Here is a 22,844-nt window from a genome sequence, read left to right on the forward strand (position 1 = left end):
TATGTTGAACCCTTCTTCCCAAACGAGAATAAATTCAATCACTTGGGGCATATCCTGACCTTCAGCCACCCCAACAAATATTATGACATACATAAGTCTTTTCTTGGCCGCAATAACATGATCAATTGAAAGAAGTTCTCCAAAGGATCTGGCTATGCCATAAAAAACATCCTTGTGCCAATAGTCGAAGGACAGCTCTGACAACCTTATCCAAACTGGGGCCTAGGTTAGAAATTCATTATTTAGGTGAAGGTTGGAGGTCCAATTTTGATGGACGAGAGTAGAATTACCCATCGACTTGTTTCCCACAAAGAATTCTAGAGTAGTCCTCTGGGAAAGAGAACTTGAAAGACATAAAACCTTTAGCCATGGTCATTACTTCAACTTTCCCTTTCAGCTCCCATTTTTTCGTTGCAAAAATCCTTACCAAATCAATATTTGGTCTAGGGCCAATAAATTTACCCACTAGGGTAGTTTCCATGCTCAAGATGTTGTGGTCGATAATTTTAGTGGGTACTTTTAGAGTAAAGATCCCCTTTTCCTTATTAGATTTATCAATGATTTTGGGGAAGACCAACTTACCTAAAGGTTTAACCCGAAAGAGATTCATCCACCGACCCCAAGCCCTAGGGGCCCCTCCTAAAGAACTAGGAAAAGGATGAAAAAAATTCTTTTCACTTGGATGCGGCTACAAATCACATGGGTCCCCATCCTTTATAGCATTGACATCTTTCCCATCCTTGTCCTACTTTGGCCCTATAATCTAATCACCATTTCATGTCTTCTCTGTGTTCCCACCTAGCTTCTGATTCAAAAGTCCACCTTGCTCCACTTCACTCACCATGAGGGTGATATAACTAGTTATGTTACTTGCAATGACAATGAGCTTTAATATATCTCAGTTAGTTAATGACATTACTTTCATGATGTTGTCATGTGACGTGTCTTCAAATAATGTTTATTATATCCTCATTATGATAAGATGCTCATGTAAGAATATGATGTCATTTATATTCATGATATATGGATTGCACATGCCTATTTTATATTTCTATTAGATGTGGTTGATGGAGGGAGTCATAGTCACCTATGAGTTAGTATCTACACAATGTACCACTCCATGTCATTACATGTTTAGCTTAAACATATGTACATGTATATACTCATCTTTTATGCAAGTTGTAGGTATTAGACATCAACTTCCCTAAATTGTTAAGACTAGCATGCCCTATCACAATAACTCAATGGTAAGAAATGAGAGATAATGTTCAGGTTCAATCCTAGCCAAATCCTAATTACTTGTTCTAAGGAGGACACATATTTGTCTACCTACTTTTTCTAAACTCATGAGTTTATCATTATATAGTTGTTTGATTTTGGTTATTTGTTAGTTTTTCTTATATAATTTTTATGTGGATTTAACTATACGATTTACTCGGTAAATTATTTAGTTATGATTTTTGGATTAATCATCTGATATTGGAATTATTAAATATTATTTGATTTAAAAGAAATTATTATAATATGATGATATTTAGTTAATTGGGAATAGTTAAATATGTGCAATTTAAAAAGCCCAAATTAAAAAGTCAAAGTATGAAAGTTGAAAAATGAGAAATTAAAAGATTAAAGGTTAAATATTAATTTATCATGAATATTTAATGAATGATAATAGTATTGGACTTGCACATTATTTGTGGGCTTTAATTATTACTATTGATTAAAATAATTATATGTAACTTACTTGCACTTTAATTAATAAATTAAAATAAGATTTTTGTTAGAAGTTTGAGTGGGGACTAAATTATTTAATTTAAAAAAAAGGATATTTATTCACTTTATTATAAAAAAAGATAATATCTATTTTGTGATATGAAAGTAAATAAATAAAGAAAATTTAATTATTTAATATTAAACGAAAAGAAAAAATAAAAATTATGTATTTCTATTCTTTAAAAAATAAAATTAAGTTATTGTATTTATCTTAAATTAATTTTTAAAAAATAAAGAAAAGCTATTCCATTATTATAAGTTGAGTTACCTTCTTTTTTAAGTTTACTTATTTTAGAAACTTTAATTTTACTACTATTTTCTATTCTTTATTATAGGTTTTCTTATAATTTTGAGAGTTGGATAGAATTTTTTTGGAGAACCAAAAACATGAAGGATTTGAGAAAATATACAAATCAAATACATGAAGCCCTTGAATACCTGCATGTAGAAAACCTATCATAGAGAAGAAAAAGACAAGAAAAGGCAAGGGTTTGCTCTAAATATATGCAAATTATATATTCAGATGAAGAAAAGATAATAAATTACAAAGAGATCAATCCTTATAAAAGGAGATCAAAACTCAAAAAGGGTAACCTAATAAGTTACAAAGAGTAAGCTAAAGGTGAAAGCTATTTAATAATTACTTATAAATTATTAATTAGGGAAAGCAAAAAACACATAAAGCAAAATCTTAAGAAGGAAGAAAAGGTAATTTAATAAATAAAATAAAATTGACCTTTTCCTCTAACACCCACTCCCCCCCCCCTTATGATGAGCAAAAATGCAATTACAAATAATGTATTGTTTGTATCTATATGTAGTAAAGCTCAAGAAGGAACCAAAGAAGATGATGAGATTATATGGAAGATATTGAAGACTCTAACACCACCATTCAAGTTAGTAATTTAGATGATACACTTGCTGATATCATGTACCAAAGATTTCACAAAGGAGACATTGCTTGGAAGACTTGAAGTAGTTGAGAATGAACTTAGACAGTCTAGAGAATTGACCAGAATAGAGACAACTTTCAATGCTCTGAATATTCAACCTAAACTATCAAGGAGCATAAGTGCTAGAGGAGATTTTGCTAGAAATAGCATATTTGAGGAAGACAGAAAGATTGATGAAGCAGTAATCCTTCTAGTAAGAAAAGAAAAAGGAGGTAAGACAATCTTCAAATGTTGGACTTGTGATGAATATGGTCATTATGTATCTAAGTGTCCTAAATAGGAGAAAAAGCATAAGGGAAATCATAAGCCTAGAAAAAATAGAGATTTTTTGTATGCAAATACAAATTATGATTCTGATGAACAAGCATTAAGTGTTAGTGAGGAAAAAATTGGATTTGTGCCAATTAAAGAAGAAATTCCAAAGAAGGTGGCTTTGGTATCAAAGGTTGAGAAGAAATCTAATTGGATAATTGATAGTGGTTGTTCATATCATATGACAAGTGACATGAACAAGTTTGTTAACTTCAAAATTTCGGATGGAGGAATTGTCAAAGTTGGGAACAATATAGCATGTCAAGTAAAAGGTATGGGATCTATAACTCTTAGTGGTAAAACTAATACCAAGGATGTATACTTTGTTGATGGTTTAAAGCACAATCTTCTAAGTTTTGGAAACTAGTAGACAAAAGTTATCAGTTGCACTTCACAAAAAAGACATGCATAATCAAAGATAAAGATGGAAAGGTAATTGGAATAGGAACTAGATCTAGAGGTAATGCATTTTAGTTGAATCCTAAATAAATGACATGTTTGGTTGCAAAGGTAGATAATAGTTGGTAATGGCATAAGAGATTCTATCATATAAACTTTGATAATATTGTAAGGACAAGTAGAATGCTTGCTATTAGAGATTTGTCAAATATTATAAATGTTGGAATTACAAGTAGGAAAGGAGTAAAATTCTTGTGGGGGGGGGGGGGGGGGGGGGTTGTGAGTCAAGAGTTTAAACTTGGACCTATAAAACTTTCAACATTCATTAGCTGCATTCAATATATAAATTGAAATAACATGTAAAGCAAATGCATCTAAAACATGTAAGTAATCAAAAACACATAACACTAGATATGGTTACCCAAAAAAGCTCCAAATGAGAAGGTAAAATTTGGGTGGGGATGACACCCACAAATCTTCACTACTATAGTTGTAAAGTTTAGTCAATTAAGGTTACAATGATTTGACCATGAATCATGATCTACCCTATGAAATGTCTACCTTGTTAAAAGTTACAAAGATTATTAAGTCCTACCTTGTTAGAGGATTTCAACATCCTATAAGAAGTGTGCCTTGTTAAAGGACATTAGATCAATCACTTGGAATGTCACCCTGTTAAAGGATTTGGTAAAGCTTGTTAGGACTATTCCACCTAAGAGATTTAACTGAAATCACCTGACAAAATGTCTCAGCATAGATCTTGTAGTTGGCACTTGCTTGGTTGATAAAAGATCACCTCTATCCAATCTTTGATTAATATTCCATCATTTGATGTATTAATGTTGTATCCTCTATCCTTTGTTCTTCACTTAACTAACTTTGTGATTCACTCTTATTGCTAAGTCACCTTGAATACTTTGCAAACTATCTTGTCTACTCCTCCAATTTGGTCATTCACCCTGTGTTACCTTCCTATAACTTGATAATAAATTTAGGACTTTGTCTTCCTTATAAAGACTTTGGTGGCTTAGGGTTAGGTATGAATCTACGACTAGGATTCATCCATTTTTCCACTTAAACCTTCCCATTTTCTGATTGGATGCATGTAATTGCATAGGGATTCTACATATAGATTCATCCTTATCTCCAAAAGATTGTAATCTATTCTTAGGTCAGCTTGGAAATAGTTTACATAGTTTTTTGTTCCTTTACAAAAAAATATGTCCAATCTGTGTTACTTGGCATATAAAGTTATTGATGCTTGACATACACTATTTAGACTCAGCACCTAAATTGTTCAGCATCTACTATTTACTCGACACTTGAATCACTCAACATGGTCTATCTTCCTGGCACATGAGTGACTTGACACTCATTTCAACTCAACATGGTCTCATATTTTCATGTTGTACTTGACATGTATTACTAGTTTAGCATGAACTAAGTAAATGATTTAAGTGTGTTGACACTCAATTGTCAAAACTAATCTAAGATCAAAAATCTCCCCCTGTGACATGAGTGTCAAAAACACTTTAATATTCATAATTAATCTAATCTTCTTGAGTATAATATATCCATGACTTGGCTTATATAAAAAACTTCAAAATTTCAAAATTTTGCAATAACCTATGTACCTCAAAATGTATAACTCTCCCTAAGTTAATGTGTCTATTTCATATCCAAAAACTATTCTCCATTCTGAGTAGATTTGTCTCTACTGATACTCTTTGACTTCAATGCACTTATACTCTTTATGCTACTTTATTGTTATCTCTGCATTTTTTTTCTCTCCCCTTTTTTCCTATCTCCTCCTTTCTCCACAATTTCCCATTTATATCTCTCCCCCTTGCTTACTTATTCCCCCTTTTTTCTTGCTTACTTACTCCCCCTTTTTGACACTTATGTCAAATGGGTGATACACTTATGGTGTATTTATCCAAAAAGGATTTATGGACTTCCATGATGATTTTAAGAGTTGCTTCTCAATTTTCATATGTAACATCCAATGACTTTATTTGGATAGCTAGCTTTGTTGCAAGGTGTACTAGGCCATCTAGAGTAGAAAAATTAGGATCTTTCTTTAGTAGAGTTTCTGCATAACCTAGTTCTTTATGGAGGATTTCCATGTGTGGGGTGAGGGAGGCTTGAATATTTGTCAATTTGGCTCTTATGTTAACCTCTTCTTCTATTAACACAACTAATTTAGTCTATGATTGAAGTAACATATGGAAATGATTCTTACTCTGAGTTGAGTTCTTATGTATCTATGTGCCTAATATTTTTAGATTCCTCTCTAAGCTCAAAATTCTATGTCTAGTGTCTTGGGTGAAGAGTGTGGGATCACACGATTTGGTGTACAATGAGAAGATATTTCCAAGTACCTTCTTCACATCCTCAACCTTGGTTTCCAATGCAAATTGAGTTAGTGCTATGTCCCCAGATATATTTTCATTTACTTTCCCTTGAAACTTTCTTTCAAACCATTCTAAAATTTTAGCATTTGTATCTAGCTCTTCATTATTAAACTTTTCCACAATATATGTCAGTTGTTCCAGTAGTGGCTTGGTTTCTTCAGGAGTAGACAAGCTAAATGCATCTAAAAATATGTCTTTGATTTCTTGTAGTTCTTTGTTTTTCGTATATTATTTCCTAGCATTTCGTGATGCTTCTTTTTCTTTAAGGCTTGTTGCAAAATGCCTATTTGTTGTGTCATTGTTGCATAGTCAAATTTAGGAATTACTATCTCTTCATCTAGAGTTACATCTCCATAGTGAATTACCCTTTCAACCTTAGAAGAGCTTGAGCTTGGCATTGAGATTTACAGGGGTATAGCTTCTATGCTTAGCTTTTGAAGAGCTTTTGAAGGTGAAGAGCCAAATGTTGGTAAAGATAAAAATGCTTGGATGACCTCTTTTTCCTTTACCTTTGGTGATTTCTCTTTCTCATTTAACTTATCTTGATCTATGACAATGACTTGTCTTGCACCTTGTGTCTGTGCTTTAGGGACATATGAATCTATCAGTCATTTTTTCTCTATTGTTGTCTCTTTTTCTTCTTTAGCAGTCCGCCTCTACTCAACTATGTCTACTTTAACACTTGTGTCAACCTTAATAGGTGTGTCTATAGTTATTTGAATCAAAGGTTGATCACTAGTAACTGAAGGGATGGTAGAAGGTGGTTTTTGTGTATTCACATTATTCCTTATAACTTTAGTTACTACCTTTTGAAGTTCTTCTACACTGATCAAAATAGGATATACACATACTTCTACTTGTAGTGTAGACTGATCTAGAATCTTTTTCAAATCTTCTGTAGTCAATAGATTGATGTTTTGAGATGATGCATCAGTGACATCCCTAACAATGATAGTTTTTTTAGTTGTACTAATGTCATGAGGAGGACTGACACTCAATATTTGTGTGTCTTGCACACTCTGTTCTTCTTGCTACTAGTCAGTTGTTTCCATGTCAATATCCACCTTCTTAGTCTTCTCCTCAACTATATTTCTTTCTTCCTTGTCATCTTCTTCTTTATCATCATTTTTATCCTCAAAGGGGTCCTTCTCTCCTTGCTTCACAATAGTTAATCCATTGATTAATTTCCATGTTTGAATGGATTTCTTAACAACATCTTCAATGTTATTTAGGAGAATTTTGGAGCCTCTATAATTTTGTGTGAACCTTCGTCCATATTTCTTGTTTGCCTTAGTAATGTGCCCTTTTGTCAGTTCTGGCATTACTTGGGCCAAATTAGTTTCCCTTATTTGATTTTCCAAATTTAAACAATAATGCCATTTTTTCTCAACTAAATATAATTGCTTGGGTATTGAGTTAGAAAATTCTAATGGCATAATCTTAAATTTAGACATCATTGCATATAGGGCTTCTTCTACTAACTTTTTCTCCTCTTTTCCCAAATCATTAAAATTTATATGTTTAAGGCTCGATAGATCTCCATTATTTCTAACATTTTCACTCAAATTTTCAAGATCAGAAAGTGGTGTATGACTCACCACTTTGAAATGGCTTAGATTATCTAATTCAGTTATCTCTTTATCTAAGTTAAGTTATGCAATACATTTCCTTCTCTACTTTTTTTGCACTTGGCCTCCTTGTTCTGTCTACTTGGTTTCCTCCTTGGCCTTTTTTGTGGTAGATTGTGTGCTTGCTCTAGTGATAGGTGCCATTGGCTTTGTTGGGCTTGGTTTAGCAACTTTTTTTTTTTCAACCATAGGCTATGCCTTGGCCTTTCTCTTCTTTGGCTCAGCATGTGTTGGTGCTTTCTCGGTTTCTTCCTCGACACCCTCTATTTCCTCTTCTTCTTTATCCTCACCCATGCCTTGGGTTAATGCAAGAGGTTCTTGGGTTTGTTCTTGTTCTTCCTCTTCATCCTCTTCATATCCTTCCTCTTCTTCCTCTTCAACACCTTCACCAAATTTAACTTTAATTTTCTTCATTAGGTTGTTGTTCTTCTTTAGTGTAGAGATTGTATTCAATTCCATTTCTACTTTTTACTTCATTACATCATAGTTTCCAAAGATGTTTTCCTTTTTATCAACTTCTTTTGCTAGAAGTGCAGTGATGGCTACTGAGGCTTCATCAACATTGATCTCATAATCTAAGGGTCTTAGCCATCTTACCTTAGGTGTCACAACTTGTACATATGTGTAATCAATGTCTACAAGAAAACATGTATCATTGTACTGTTGTTCAATCAAAGAAATAGGTATCCTCATCCTTTGCTTCATAGACTTCTTAAAGTCTTCAAAATAACTTGTCATGATAGTTTCAAAAATTTCACCCATCTACTTAATGTACTCATTTATGTAAACAACAACTAACCTATTTTTCTTCCATCCTATGGTACAAAAAGATGGGAATGTAATCTATACATAGAAAAATATGCAAACTAGAATTGATCCAAATTTGCACTATGCACTCTTAGTCTTCCTTATTGCTCCAAGGTTTTTCGTTAATTGTTGCAGTTGAAGCTTAGCTAGATCATAAGTATGATTTTTTTTCACAATTTTGTAGTGAACATCTACTGCAATACAGGGTACACTACTCAATATGCTAGATTAATAAAACTTGTGAGAGATAACCCTTACTACAAAGTTTATTAGTAGATTTGTTATAGTGTCTATTGTCATTCCTCATTTGTTCCACTTTGCTCTTGTATTTTTTACTATTACCTCTTTGGAATCACTCTGCAAAGTCTTTGGATGATCTACGGTTGGGGAAACAAGTAACCCTATGGATTATTCATTTGGTGATCTTTATTGGTCCACCTTCTAGCCATAAAGGATCCATCATGTATTCAGCTCAATAAGATTCTTAGCCATTATATCTTGAATATGCTAGGAAATTCTAGGGCACATGTCAAACCCTTCCTTTCAACAATTTTAAATTCTTCTTTGAAGACATTATTTTCACATAATCTATTATAGGCTTCCCTTATTTCCATGTCACCTATTCCTCCTATCTTATAGTTGTAAAATTTTGTGACATCCTGAAACATAATAACATTTGGGGGTGTTGGTCTGATTTTCACTATGTAGAGGTTAAGGGAAAATCTTCTGAAAAATCATTTAAGTCTTGAAATTTTGAAAGTTAGGGTTTTGTTCCTTGTGTTTTTCAAATCATTAGATTGCCCTAGTTTTAGAATACCCTCAAAATTATTTTCAAAAGAATGTTTTCAATGATATTATTTTCCCTAAGGGAGGGCTTGCATAAGCATGAGGTCATTATAATTTTGTTTAATCCTACGTGACTGTGCTTAGCATACAAATTGCTTAATCATTCTATTAATAATTACCTCTGATGACGTAAAGTCTTTTTAATCATTGATCCTGTTCAAATCAATGAGTATCGCATGCCCACAATTTCAAGATGCAAGGTATTTAAATAATGCAGGCATGCGACTTGGTGACACGCATCCTTTACATTCCTAAATTCTAGTGAATCATAAATTGTCAGGAACTTTCGCAGGTTTGTCAGTACTTTTGCACACATCTTGATTTTCCTGCGATATCATTGGTGGATTCACTAGTAGAGATATGCAGTTTATCACCAAGAAACATTAGCCATTCATTTCATCTCAATCAAGGGTTAGTGCTTTCCTACAAGAAGGAGATGCTCGCCAGCAGAGATATGTAGTTTATCACCAAGAAACATTAGATAAATAATGCGGGGAAGCAAAAGTTGGACAAGTGGCATGGTCTGACAAGATGGGCTCGCTGTTCTCAAGAATAAAAAATAATAATGGTGAGATGTCCTCTGTGGTGTGTGTTAGATGATTTGGAATAGGTGGAGGAACATCATTCGTCTTTATTAGCCAATATGCTACTCAAATGGTGAAGTTTCTATAACCGTTGATCTATCAAAGATCAAAGGCCAATTCATGCCCACAATTTGAAACTACACAGCAAATAAATAATGTGGGCAAGTGGATTTTTGACATGTGGCAAGGTGGGGTCAGGTATTTAAAAAATAGTGTGCCACACTGTAATCGATTGATGACGTATACTGCCAAATGTGTCACTGAAGGAGTTTGACTATTGAATGGAAATGAAGTCTTATCAATCGTAGATCTTTTGAAGATCTATGGTTAGTGCAATCTTGCATTATGAAGCTACAAGTTAGATAAGAAAAGCGGGAATGCACCTTTGCGATGCATGTCATAGTGGGGCTAGACTATGGAAAAATGCAGAAGTCACGCCATAGGATCTGCCAATTGTGCTTAGCTGGAGCTACTTATGGTGTGGGACAAAAAGGTGTGAAAAATGAATACAATAGTCAGAACATGTGGGTTAAAAGCAGTCATTTCATTGGCCTAAGTGGATAATGCGAGCATAAAATGAGGAGTTGTTTCTGATCGTTGATCCTTGTCCTGATCAACGAAAGGCACGTCCTCGCATTTTGAATTTGAGAAAAGTTTAAACAAAGTGGGAATGCACCTTGCAGACACATGTCCATGGTGATGTCAAAAGTTTTTTCTTGGATGTCCTACAGGGTAGAAGTAGTATCGTCGTTGATCTTTCAAAGATCGACGACTGGCGCAAGCCCGCAATTTGAAGATGCTCGTTAGATAAGGAAAGTGGGAATGCACTAGCATGACATGTGGACTGAATGATGACAAGTACTTTCTTGCTCAAAAGAAGATATGGGATCTGCTAGTGTGGAATGTTGTTAGACGGCATGAGCTCATATGGCAGTTTCTTATTGGTTAGTACAGTTGACTAGTTTTTATTAGGAAATGGGTTAATCTGATCACCAATCTTGTCTTGATCAACAAATGACACTTCCCCACAATTCTAAGATGCAAAGAATTTAAATAATGTGAGGAAGTAGATTTGTGACACATAACATTATTTTAAAAGTCATAAAGCTTGTTACTTTTTAAATTAGAACCGTCCGATCTGGTAAAATCTACAGATGGAATTCAAACTTGGGTGCAAATTGTGAGCATTGGTTACTAAGAGTAAATATGATTCAGACCTTGTGCGTGCAATTTTAATGTATGAGAAGAGCCCATGATTTCACCATTAATGAACCACCAAAGCATAGAGAGAACATCAAGGCATAAAAAAATTTCAGAGCCAGGGCACGAAAATTCTTGGTTAACACTCCAATAAAATTGCAAAAGATATCACATAGTGCAGAAGTGCAAATTCTAGCAAGTAAGTACTTTGTGACTTTCTAAGTAAATTTAAAGTATCTGTTGTTGTGAAATTCCTAGGGCTCATTCAAAATGCCTCCTCGAAAAGAGTTCACTGGGCAAATAGATTATTTGAAATGTTCTATGCATGATGACTTTCTTGAACAATTCCCCTTATCAGTGCATGAAATAACTAAGCGGAGGGAACTCATTCTGAAAGATCCTAGAGTAGTTGTAGCAGAAGGTTTTTATGACAAAGCTAATTGGGTAAGAGATGCCTAGGTTTCCATGGGAGGTCTGGAGTTGTTTAGAAAATGGTTTTCAAAGTGAAAACTGGACACTCCAATGAGCAATGTTTGGGAGTTTGATATTGGTAAATTAATAGTCCCCACCATTTTCTTTGATAGTGATTTATTGATGGACCTAGCAAAGAAATATGATCCTATTATGGGATGGGTAAAAAATCATTCTGGAGTCAATCTTTTTAGGGTTTTCCCTGAGCTATTCAGTGAGGTTTTCAACCTTAACCCTAACCATGTTGTGCATGAAATCATTGATATGGATGATTTACAAGCTAGATATGATGCACAACAAATTTACCTAAGAATAGGGCCACTGCAAGAGCATGCTGCTAAAATTGGCACTTTGCCTGTGATTACAGCCAGTACCCCAGAGCCATTGTTGAGAAGACATTTCAACTTGAGAGCTCAAGCAATGTATTTTTCTCTTGCAAGATTTTTGGGATAGATGAAGGTGATCAAATTCTAGGTTCTATTATACTTATAATGGCTTAAACCCTTCAATTTGGAATGATTACCATTTTGGATTTTTCCACTTTTCTAGAAAAAGAAATTCACATGGTTTGGTTGGAATAGCAAAAGGAAAAGTGAACAAACCATTCTGTTGGTATTCATTGCTGATGCATGTATGCTTATACAAGGGATACACTTTCTTCTTCAAGGGTATGGAGTTGGAAACAACCAAGGATGGAGAGAGGAATCTAGTACAGTTGTGGAGTGTGGATATGACTTTAGAAGCCACAGATGCTAGTTATGTAAGATTTGACAGATATTTCGCATCTAGGCTGAGATTTCTTTTGAGAGGTGATAGCCCCAGAATTCCACAAGCATTGTTGGAATTGGTTAGACTTAAAGACCATGCGCAAGGACTGTTGGTTAGTCATAATTGGGGGGATATAATCCCTTATAATGTTTCAAATATGATAAGGGTATATGGTTTTGTAGGAAAGCCACATGTGTTGCCTTTTCATGTGCCCTCAAAGATAGGGATTGTTGAGCTCTTATGGTAGATAGGCACTATAGATGAGAGAGAATTGATTAAGAAGGGCACTTTCTTTCCAATTGTTACTATAGTGCATGATTTTGTCTTTGTCAAAAAAGGTTGGAAGAACCTAAATTTGTTTTTGGATAGATATAACATGGCAGAGTCTCATGCTAGATTCATTGACCTTGAAGGATTCTATGACCTTTTAAAAGAAAGGTTGAGAGCTTCTCATATGGTACATCAAGTTTACTATCCAGAAGATATAGCCAGAAATATCTTCACATTGCAGGAACAAGAATTGAGGAAAGAGAAATGGATAGTTTTTAGTAAGACCTTGGAATTCATTAATGATTTTGAACCCCAGTATGACCCATTGAAAGATAAGAAATATTGGGGAGCTAAAATACAAGCATTAATGAATAATTTTTCAATAATAATTCAAATCATGAATGAAAGAAAGCTATGTATGTTGAGATACATCCAGACAAGGTTGCAAAAGTACAAAGAAGAATAAGCAGTAGAAATGTGGTAGCTCCTGGCCAATATACATTGTAGAAAGGGCCATGTTATGTCATGATTCAAAATGTGCAACAGGCACCCCCTCATCAGAAGCCAAGGTCAAGAACTCCATCTGTAGCTAGCTCTCCAAAAAGGCAAAAATTAGAGTAGGGGTCTTCTTCTTCTCAAAAGGAACAATACTCCCCAAGCTAGTCCCCAATCAAGATAGATGATGAAGCATCTCTAAGGGAACAACTTAGACAAATGGGTGGAGAAGGGGATGTGATTGTCACTTCTACAGACTTGGATGTTGGAGAGCCACAAGAACCTCCTACACCTTCCTTGGACCTAACCATTGCTGATTACCAAGGTAAGGAAATTGACCCAATAGTTGCCCAGGCTTCTGAAAGATTTATTAATGATTAAAATTTTGTAAGATCTAGGGATTTTGCTAGTTTTTGTGGAGATTAAATGTGGGAAATTTTGAGAAATCTTGTGAGAAAATCAAGGCTGAGCAACCAGATAAACCTGACCCAGTTATTAAGGGAGAGGTGAAATCAAATTTTTTGAATGATTTTGCCCAGTTTACTCTTGAAGCTGGGAGGCAAATAGTTAGACAATCAGGAGTCCTCCTTCTGCTGGAATGGGATATAGCAAATGCTATTGTTTTTTATTAAGGAAGCAGAAGGATGTTCAAGTAACAACTACTGAAGAAATATTACAGGCTCATAGAGGAGTCAAATTTAGTGATGACCACCAAGCCTTTGTTATATGGTCCATGAATACCAGGATGCAAGAGTTTCCCACTGTAGAGCATACTGGTACATTGACAATATACAGGGCTGGTGAAGTGAGTAGTAAGAAAATAATGGGAATGGCCTCAGAAGTGCTAAAATTTGGTGGTGTTGTATCTGGCCAAGAAGAAGATAGATTTACCCAACTCAATGCTAGGTTTGAAGAAGTTTTGAAAGCATATGAGGAAAGGGGTGTATAGATACAGTCACTAGAAAACAAAGTGTCTCAAATGGAGAATGTACTAGGGAAAAGAAAAATGGGAGAAACTAGCAAACCTAGGATTGCCTACCCCCCAAGGCCACCTATTGAACCCTTCAAGTCTACTCCAGTAGTTGAGATACCTGATACTCCAGAAAGACCTCAGTTCTATACTACAGATGATTTTGAAGAAGAGAAGAATAAGTTGTATGCCATGCATGTAGAGCTTAACAATTAGCATGAAGAAAAACTAAGGCACAATATTATGTATTTAATAGACAAAATAGAGTGGCCCACATTCTTTGATAAATTTTCAAAGATTTTAGCAATCAAGGATGAATTAAAGAAAAATGAAGATATATTTAGACCCATTGTACAGAAGTGGATAGAGAGAAGCTCAGATATCACTGCTATGTGTATATCTGTTATTCATTTAACATATCATCAGATAGAAGGAATTTTTGACTTATTAAATAAGTCACAAGATTTTGATGATAAACAAGATTCTTTCTATAGAAGATTAACCAATTGCCTTTCCAAGTATTTTGCAAAAAAAATTGATTTATTCCCTTGTGCTCTAAAGTCAGTTGATAAATAAAAGAAATGGAAGAATGGAAGAAGGAGCTAGATGAAGCTTTTTGTGAGAGAATAAATAGGGTTATAAATGAAGCTAGCCATCTATTGTGGGCAATAACAAATGAGGAGTTGGTTAAAGTGCAGATATTTTACAAATCTATCCGAAAAGAATTGGTTAATATGGAGACAATTGCAAATTCCTTTTTAACTGTACAAAGAGAAGTTTTGAGTTTTGATTGGCCAGATGATGTTGTCTATAATAAGTGGAAGGACAAATTCATGTATATAGAGTAGATGTCAAAAGATGATGAGGCAGAAGATCATGCAGATGTAATTGTTACTTTAATAGTTAATGAAAAAGACAGAGAAAATCCCCAAGTTAAAGTAAACTTACAGATAAATGAAGGAGACACATCACTTTCAAGCCTCATGGTTACTTATTCTGAGGAATCAAATAGATAAAAGAATCAAATCATTATGCCAATTCTAGAGGATGTAACAGAAAGGGCCCACAAAAGGAATGTTTGATGTAAAACTTTTTTTGTTACTTACATTTTTGTCATCTTGTGATAAGTGTATGCAAATGTTTCTTGTAAAAGACACCTGTCACTTTCTCTTAGCTTGAAGCTTGTTGCATCTCACACTATTTAATTGAGATTCCAAGGCTAAAGAATGATCCAAATTCTATTTTTCTAAGTGATAGGCTTTGTCTGTCTTTGGTCCAAATTTTTGAAAGCAAGTTTATGATGTATTTTCTCTGTCAATTCTTTGAGAATACATGAATATAGAATGAGTTGTGTTTCTTTCTGAAGGTCATTCTGAGTCTATTGTAAATGGTATACAATTTTCAAAGAAAATGAATACAAATTGTAAACTGTCCCCATATTAGTTCTTTCTGAATCTTGTCTCCTTTTAATTACTTGGTTATCATGATATTGTATAAGTAAAGGCTTGTGCAATTGAAAGCAATCTAGTTAGCTTGTATATTTTTTTATCACTGCTGTTAATTCAATGGATTAAGTAAAAGCTTTGGTGAATGTGATAAGGTTGCTCTAGTAGTGGAAAGGGTTTTGAATGATAAATTCTCATAAGAATTGCTGATAAAATTTGTTGCAAGGCAACAAATTAGATCTAGAAATTTATAATAGACTCTATGCCCCAATGGATTAGGCATTGATCAAATTTGACCCAGCTGAAAGAGGAATATGTCACAAATGGTTATCAAAAATATAGAATTAAATCAATTTTACTTTTGTTTCCTATAGATCTTCAAGGCTAGCCAGTACTTGTCTGCATGGAATGTTTTAGCTTTAGTTAGCCACTATTGATTGGGAACATCTATAGATCTATAGAAGAATCTTTGGCCATATCTGTTATATGGGATGTGTTTATCAAGTTATCAAGAATTGTGTATGTATTTGAGGATTTGAGATGAGAATCATAATGAAACTAAAAATAATCCTCATACATTTTTCCCAGTCTTGAATCATTCTTGGGTATACCCACCTTGGTTTTGCAAAGCTAGAAGAGTAGAAAACCACTCTTGGTTTTGTTGAAGTTGGGCCCAAATGCTTTGCACATGCAATTGTTAACAAGAATTGGCTAGTCTTTATATTGTATGAGTACTATCATCTTGGTACTAAGCATTTTTTTTCTTAGTAGTTTTAGTTCATTTTAAAACACCAACAGGGGGAATCATGGACAATGTGCTTGAAGGATCTTGTTTATAAGCTATATTTGGAATTGCTTTGAAATTTGACTATTTCACCTCATTAATAACTAATTAGACATTCAAGACCTCTTTCCCTTCTACATTTCTTAAGCTAGATGCCATTGTGACAAACTAGGGTTTTTTTTAATGCAAATTGCGTAGCTCAACTTGTGATAAATACCTTTTAAAATCCAAAGAACTGGAGTGAAATTGTCACAAAAATCTTTTGTGAATGCTTCAAATTTTTTTTTGAATTGCCTTCTACTCTATTTGTTCTTGCTCAAATTCAAAATGATGAAAAATGAGTGAAAAACAACCATATACCCTTCAAAAACCCTTGCAATCAAAGCTTAGTGCTTGTACAACTATAAAATTGACATTAACTTGATTTTAGAATCATTTGACATCCATTGATATTACCATCACTCAATAGCTACTACAATTTTGAAATCAACTAGCTAGCCTAGCAGCTTGGCACTAGCTAGTATTCCACTCAACATCCATTGAAAACTTTTCATGCTCAACAATAGCTTAAAAATTTAATCTTGAATTTTTTTTTTAACAACATCTTGCATCTTCATTCATGATAGTGTAGTACTTTCAGTACTAAGATATTTTGGAATTGATTTATGATATAATACTTTAAATATTAGTCCCACATACCTCTTGATTATTCAATTTGATAAGGTGTGACCAGTTCACCCATTAGGTGAAGTGATCCCTTCTCCATTTGATGTATTGCAACCATCTTTCTTCTTCCATGTCTTATTCACCTCATTCTTGATGTGTTCAACATCTACCTTCCCTTTACCTTTATCAAATTCACAACTTGGTTCCTTTGACCTAGTTGGACAATGCTTACTAATATGACGAGTCTTCAAATAGCTAAAGCATGTGGTTTGACTCAACCAAATTTTGTAGCTACCACTAAAGTGAGTCCTAATACAATTTTCAGGAATATGTCCATATTCTTGACAATAATGACAGCTATATCTTGTATTGTAATCCCAATTATAAGAGTTTCCATAGCTTCATATCTTTGCTGGCTTGTTTGATGACCACATGGACTTGGATCTACATGCAAAGGCTCTATGTCCATACTTCTGATAGTTGTAGCAATGTCCTCAAATTTTTGTTTATGCATGGTCCTAGTTTTGCATTCATGTGCTTCATGACCTTTTTTATTGCACTTATGACAATGAACCATGTTCTTAGGCTTGACATTTTGATTTGTATTGTTGCTCTTGTACACATTAGTAGTAAGCCCTTTCTTTCCACAACTATGACAAGTAGGTTTAGAATTCTTACCTCTATTGTTCCTTTCTTCAACAACTTTGGATGATTTCCTTCTTTAGTGCTTGTGTAGCCAAATCCTAATGTATCTTTGTTATATCTAGGAGATCTCAAAAATTACTCAAAGTGTTTGATGGCTTCATTTGGTTTGTTGAAACTTCAACAAATTCCTTTTCTCTTTTTAGGTCATTCTATAGTTGTTCATTCTACAACATCAATGTAGTTATCTCAATGTCCTTGACATTCAACTCATGATGAGCATTCATCATTTTGCTCAAGGTGTCCAATTGTATGTTTGAGATCCTGGTTACCTTTGTTGACTTCTCTTCTAGTCTGTTTGCTAGAATTCTTTTGTCCTCTTCAATCATGGCCTTGTCTTCCATGGCAACTTGTTCAGTCAACTCAGATAGCAGTATAGCATGTGATTCTTGATCCAACTTGAGATTTCTAATTTCTTCAGCTTGTGCTCTAATATTTTCCATTAGATCTACAACTGCTACATCAAATTTGCTAGAGTTAGCATCTACAAATAGCTTTGTGGTGTCAATCTCTTTGTATTGTGTGTCATTTTTTGCTATAGCAATTTCTTTCCTTCTCTTCAAGGAACACTTCAAAGCATCTCTAGCTTCATTTAGTTGATGTAGTATAAGATGCATTTCAATCTCTTGGTTCTCAATAGTCTTCCCCAACTTGTAGACTTTCATTTCAAGATCTTTTCTCTAAGCTACAAGGCTTCTCCTTCTAAGAACTAGGCTTTGATACCAATTGTTGGAATTACAAGTAGGAATAGAGTAAACTTCTAGGGGGGGAGTGAATCAGGAGTTTAAACTTGGACCTATAAAATTTTCACCACTCATTAGTTGCATTCAATATATAAACTGAAATAACATGTATAGTAAATGTATCTAAAACATGTAAGTAATCAAACACACATAACACTAGATATGGTTACCCATAAATCTCCCAAAAAAGAAGGTAAAAATAGGGTGGGGATGACACCCACATCAAATCTTCACTGCTATAGTTGTAAAGTGTAGCCAATTAAGGTTATAATGGTTTGACCATGAATAATGATTTGCCCTATGAAAGGCCTGCCATGTTAAAAGCTTACAAAGATTGTTAAGTCCCACCTTGTTAGAAATTTTCAACACCCTATTAGAAGTGTGACTTGTTAAAGGAATTTAGATCATTCACTTAGAATGCCACTCTATTAAAGGATTTGGTAAAGCCTATTAGGACTACTCTACCTAGGAGATTTAACTAAAACTACCTGTCAAAATGTCTTAGCATAGATCTTGTAGTTGGCACTTGCTTGCCTGATAATAGACCACCTTTATCCAATATTTGATTAATCTTTCATGATCTGATGTATCAATGTTGTATCCTCTATCCTCTACTCTTCACTTAATTGATTCTACAATTCACTCTTACTACTAAGTCACCTTGAATGCTCTACAAACTATCTTGTTTGCTCCTCTAATTCGATCATTCACTCCTTGTTACCTTCCTATAACTTGATAATAAATTTAGGGCTTCATCTTCCTTATAAATACTTTGGTGGCTTAGGGTTAGGTATGAATCTATGACTAAGATTCATCCATTTTGCCACTTAAACCTTCCCATTTTTTGATTGGCTGCATCTAATTGCATAGGGATTCCACATATAGATTCATCCTTAACTCTAAAAGATTATAATTTATTCCTTGGTCAGCTTGGAAATGGTTTACATAGTTGTTTGTGCCTTTACAAACAAATATGTCCAATTTGTGTTACTTGGCATATGAAGTCACTAATGCTCAGCATTTACTGTTCTGACTTGACATCTGAATTGGTCAACATCTACTATTTACTCAGCACTTGAATCACTTGGCATGGTCTATCTAATAGGCACATGAGTGACTTGGCACTCATTGCAACTCAGCATGGTCTAATATTTGCATGTTGTACTTGGCATGCATTACTAGTATGATAGGAACTAAGTAAATGATTTAAGTGTGTTGACACTCAATTGTCAAAACTAATTTGAGATTAATAATCTCCCCCTCTGACATGAGTGTCAAACACACTTGAATATTCATAATCAATCTAATCTTCTTGAGTATAACATATCCATGACTTGGCTTATATACAAAACTTCAAAATTTTAAAATTTTACAATAACCCATGTACCTCAAAATGGGTAACTCCCCTTGAGTTAATGTGTCTGTTTCATATCCAAACTCTATTCTACATTCTGAGTAGATTTGTCTCTACTGATGCTCTTTGAATTCAATGCACTTATACTCTTTATATTGCTCCATTGTTATCTCTGCATTTTGTTTCTCTCCCCTTTTTGTTGTCTCCCCCTTGCTTACTTACTCCCACTTTCTTCTTGCTTACTTATTGTAAGGACAAGTAGAATGCTTGATGTTAGAGATTTTTCCAAGATTACAAAGCCTACTAATACAATTTTCAAGGAGCGTATTTTGGAAAAGCATGATAGAATTTCTTTTCATAGCAAGACGCTTATCACTATAGCAAAGTTGGAGATTGTACACACAGATCTTAGTGGTCCTACAAAGACTAGAGGATTCTATGGTGAAAGGTATTTTATGATTCTAGTTCTTAAAGAGAAATCTAAGGCATTTGAAAAATTTAAGATATTCAAGAATAGACTTGAGAATGAATCTGGTGTAAAGATTAAATGTTTATGATTAGATAGAGGAGGAGAATTTACTTCAAATGAGTGTAACATGTTTTGTGAAGAAAATGGAATTGAAAGACAACTATCAACTTTGAGAACCCATGAATAGAATGGCATTGTAAAAAGAAGGAGAAAGTCTATTACAAAAGTTGTAAGAGCTATGTTAGAAAAGAATAATGTATCCAAGACATTTTGGAGAGAAGCCATGGATAGAGCGGTCTACACTATGAATAGAGTGCAAGTTAGGAAGGACACAAAAAAAAAACCTTATGAAACATGGTTTAGTCACTTACCTATAGTTAAATATCTTAGAATATTTGGAAGTAAGTGTTACATAAAGAGAGATGATGACATTGGTAAGTTTGATGTTAGAAGTGATGAAGGTAGGTTTCTTGGTTATTCATTGAAAAGTAAGGCTTATAGATGTTATAATTAGAGAACTAAGACTATTATGTAAAGTGAAAATGTGAGAATTGATGAGAAATTCAAAATACAAGAGAGTATAGTTGATTGCAATTTAGATGATGATGATGTTACTAAGCCAAGGAGTGATGAGATATTTCTTGAGACTAACAATGATTTGTAGAATGAGGGAGAGAAAAGACAGAAACAAAGCTCAAAACATTGAGTAGAGCCAAGAGTTGAGATAACAAATCATACTTGAGGAAAGAACATGATAAATAATCACTTATCTAAATAGATCATTGAAAGCAAAGACAAAGGTGTAATGATAAGGATTAGAGTGAATGAAGAACTATGCTTGATATCTCAAGTTGAATCTAAGAGTGTAGATGAAGCATGCAAAGATTATTACTGGAAACAAGTTATGAAAGCAGAATTGGATTAGATAGAAAAGAATGGAACATGGGAATCAGTCCCCAGATTAGAAGACAAGAATGTGATACAAACCAAATGGGTATTTAGGAACAAGATGAATGAGCAAGGAGAAGTTGTAAGAAACAAAGCAAGATTGGTATGTAAAGATTACTCACAACAAGAAGGAATAGATTATGAGGAGACTTATGCCTTAGTGGCTAGAATAGAAGCTATAAGATTATTCTTAGCTTATGCAGCACGAAAAAATTCAAAGTATATCAAATGAATGTCAAGTCAGCATTTCTGAATAGGAAACTTGAAGAAGAGGAATACATTGAGCAACCTGAAGGATGTCCTTTGACAGATGACAATGACATAGTATGCAAACTGAGGAAAGCATTGTATGGATTGAAGTAAGCACCCAAAACCTAGTATGAGAGGTTGGACAATTATTTGACAAAGCTTGAATATAGCAAAGGTATGATAGATAGTAATCTATATTAGAAAGAAACTGATGATGGTTTGATGATTTTGGTAATATTTGTTGATGACATTATATTTGGAGGAAATGATGAAGAAAGTAAGAAATTTGTAGAAGAAATGAAGAAAGAATTTGAAATGAGTATGATAGGAGAGATGGAGTATTTCCTAGGATTGTAGATAGTACAGAATAAAGAAGAAATCTTTATTTCTCAGACTAAGTACTTGAATGATTTATTGAAAAGGTTTGGTTTGGAAACATGTAAACTTGTTCGAACACCTATGGTAACTAGACACAAGTTATCTACTAAGGATGAGACACCTACTATTAAGAAGAAGAAGTATAGATCTATGAATGGAGGATTACAATATCTAGCTCACATAAGGTTAGATATGGAAAATGTAGTTGGAATTGTTGCAAGATTCTAGGCTGATCCTAGAGAAGCACATTATGTATTAGTGAAAAGGATATTTAAATATATGAAGGGGACATATGAGTTTGGATTATGGTATGAAAGATCTAATTATTTTACTTTAAGTACTTATACTGATGTGGATTGGGTAGGTAGTATGGATGACAAAAAGAGAACCAATGGAGGAGCTTTCTTTCTTGGAGGAAGATTAGTTTCTTGGTTAAGCAAGAAGCAATCAATTGCAATAATTTGAATGAGGTAGATGTTGAAGGATATAAGGATAGAAACCAGTGAACCTATTATTATTTTTTATGAAAACATAAGTACAATAAATATGTCTAAGAATCTAGTATTGCATTCAAGGACTAAGAAAATTTCTATTAAGTATCATATGTTTAGAGAAAAAATTGTAGAAAAGGAAATTAGGTTGGAGTATGTGAGCACAAAAGAACAAATTGCAGATAAATTCACTAAGCCTCTTCCTAAAGAAACTTTTGAGTATTTGTGAGGTATGCTTGGGGTTATCCCCTTTCCTACATCAGAGTAAGAAGATGCAAGAGTGCATCAGTCTAGGGTAACAAAGCACCATTGTTTGTATGGACTGGATGCTGATGCTTCCTGTATGGGGGAGTATCCATGATGGAAAAAGTCATCTAGGACTTTTTTTGATGTTATTTTGAAAAGTGTCTCTTGACACTTGAGTTAAATAAGTATCGGTTGTTGTAGAATTTGAGGCAAAGATGTTGGTTGTAGAAACCTTTGACATTGATGTCAACGGGGGAGAGTTTGGAAATATGTTGAGGAAGATGTTCAGCATAAGCACAATATTTGTAATGGTAATTTGGTATAGAGCACACTAATGTATATCAATAGGGGAGTATGATTGATGAAGAGGATTTGAAGATTGTTTGTCTTTTGTTGGTATTCTTGGAACTAGATATTTTTCATTCATGTTGCCATCAATTCCAAAGGGGGAGATTGTTGGAAGATTGGAAAGATTATTG

Source organism: Cupressus sempervirens, chromosome 10 (assembly GCF_028749045.1).
Source record: "Cupressus sempervirens isolate cs-2001-9-10 chromosome 10, ASM2874904v1, whole genome shotgun sequence".
Taxonomy (NCBI): domain Eukaryota; kingdom Viridiplantae; phylum Streptophyta; class Pinopsida; order Cupressales; family Cupressaceae; genus Cupressus; species Cupressus sempervirens.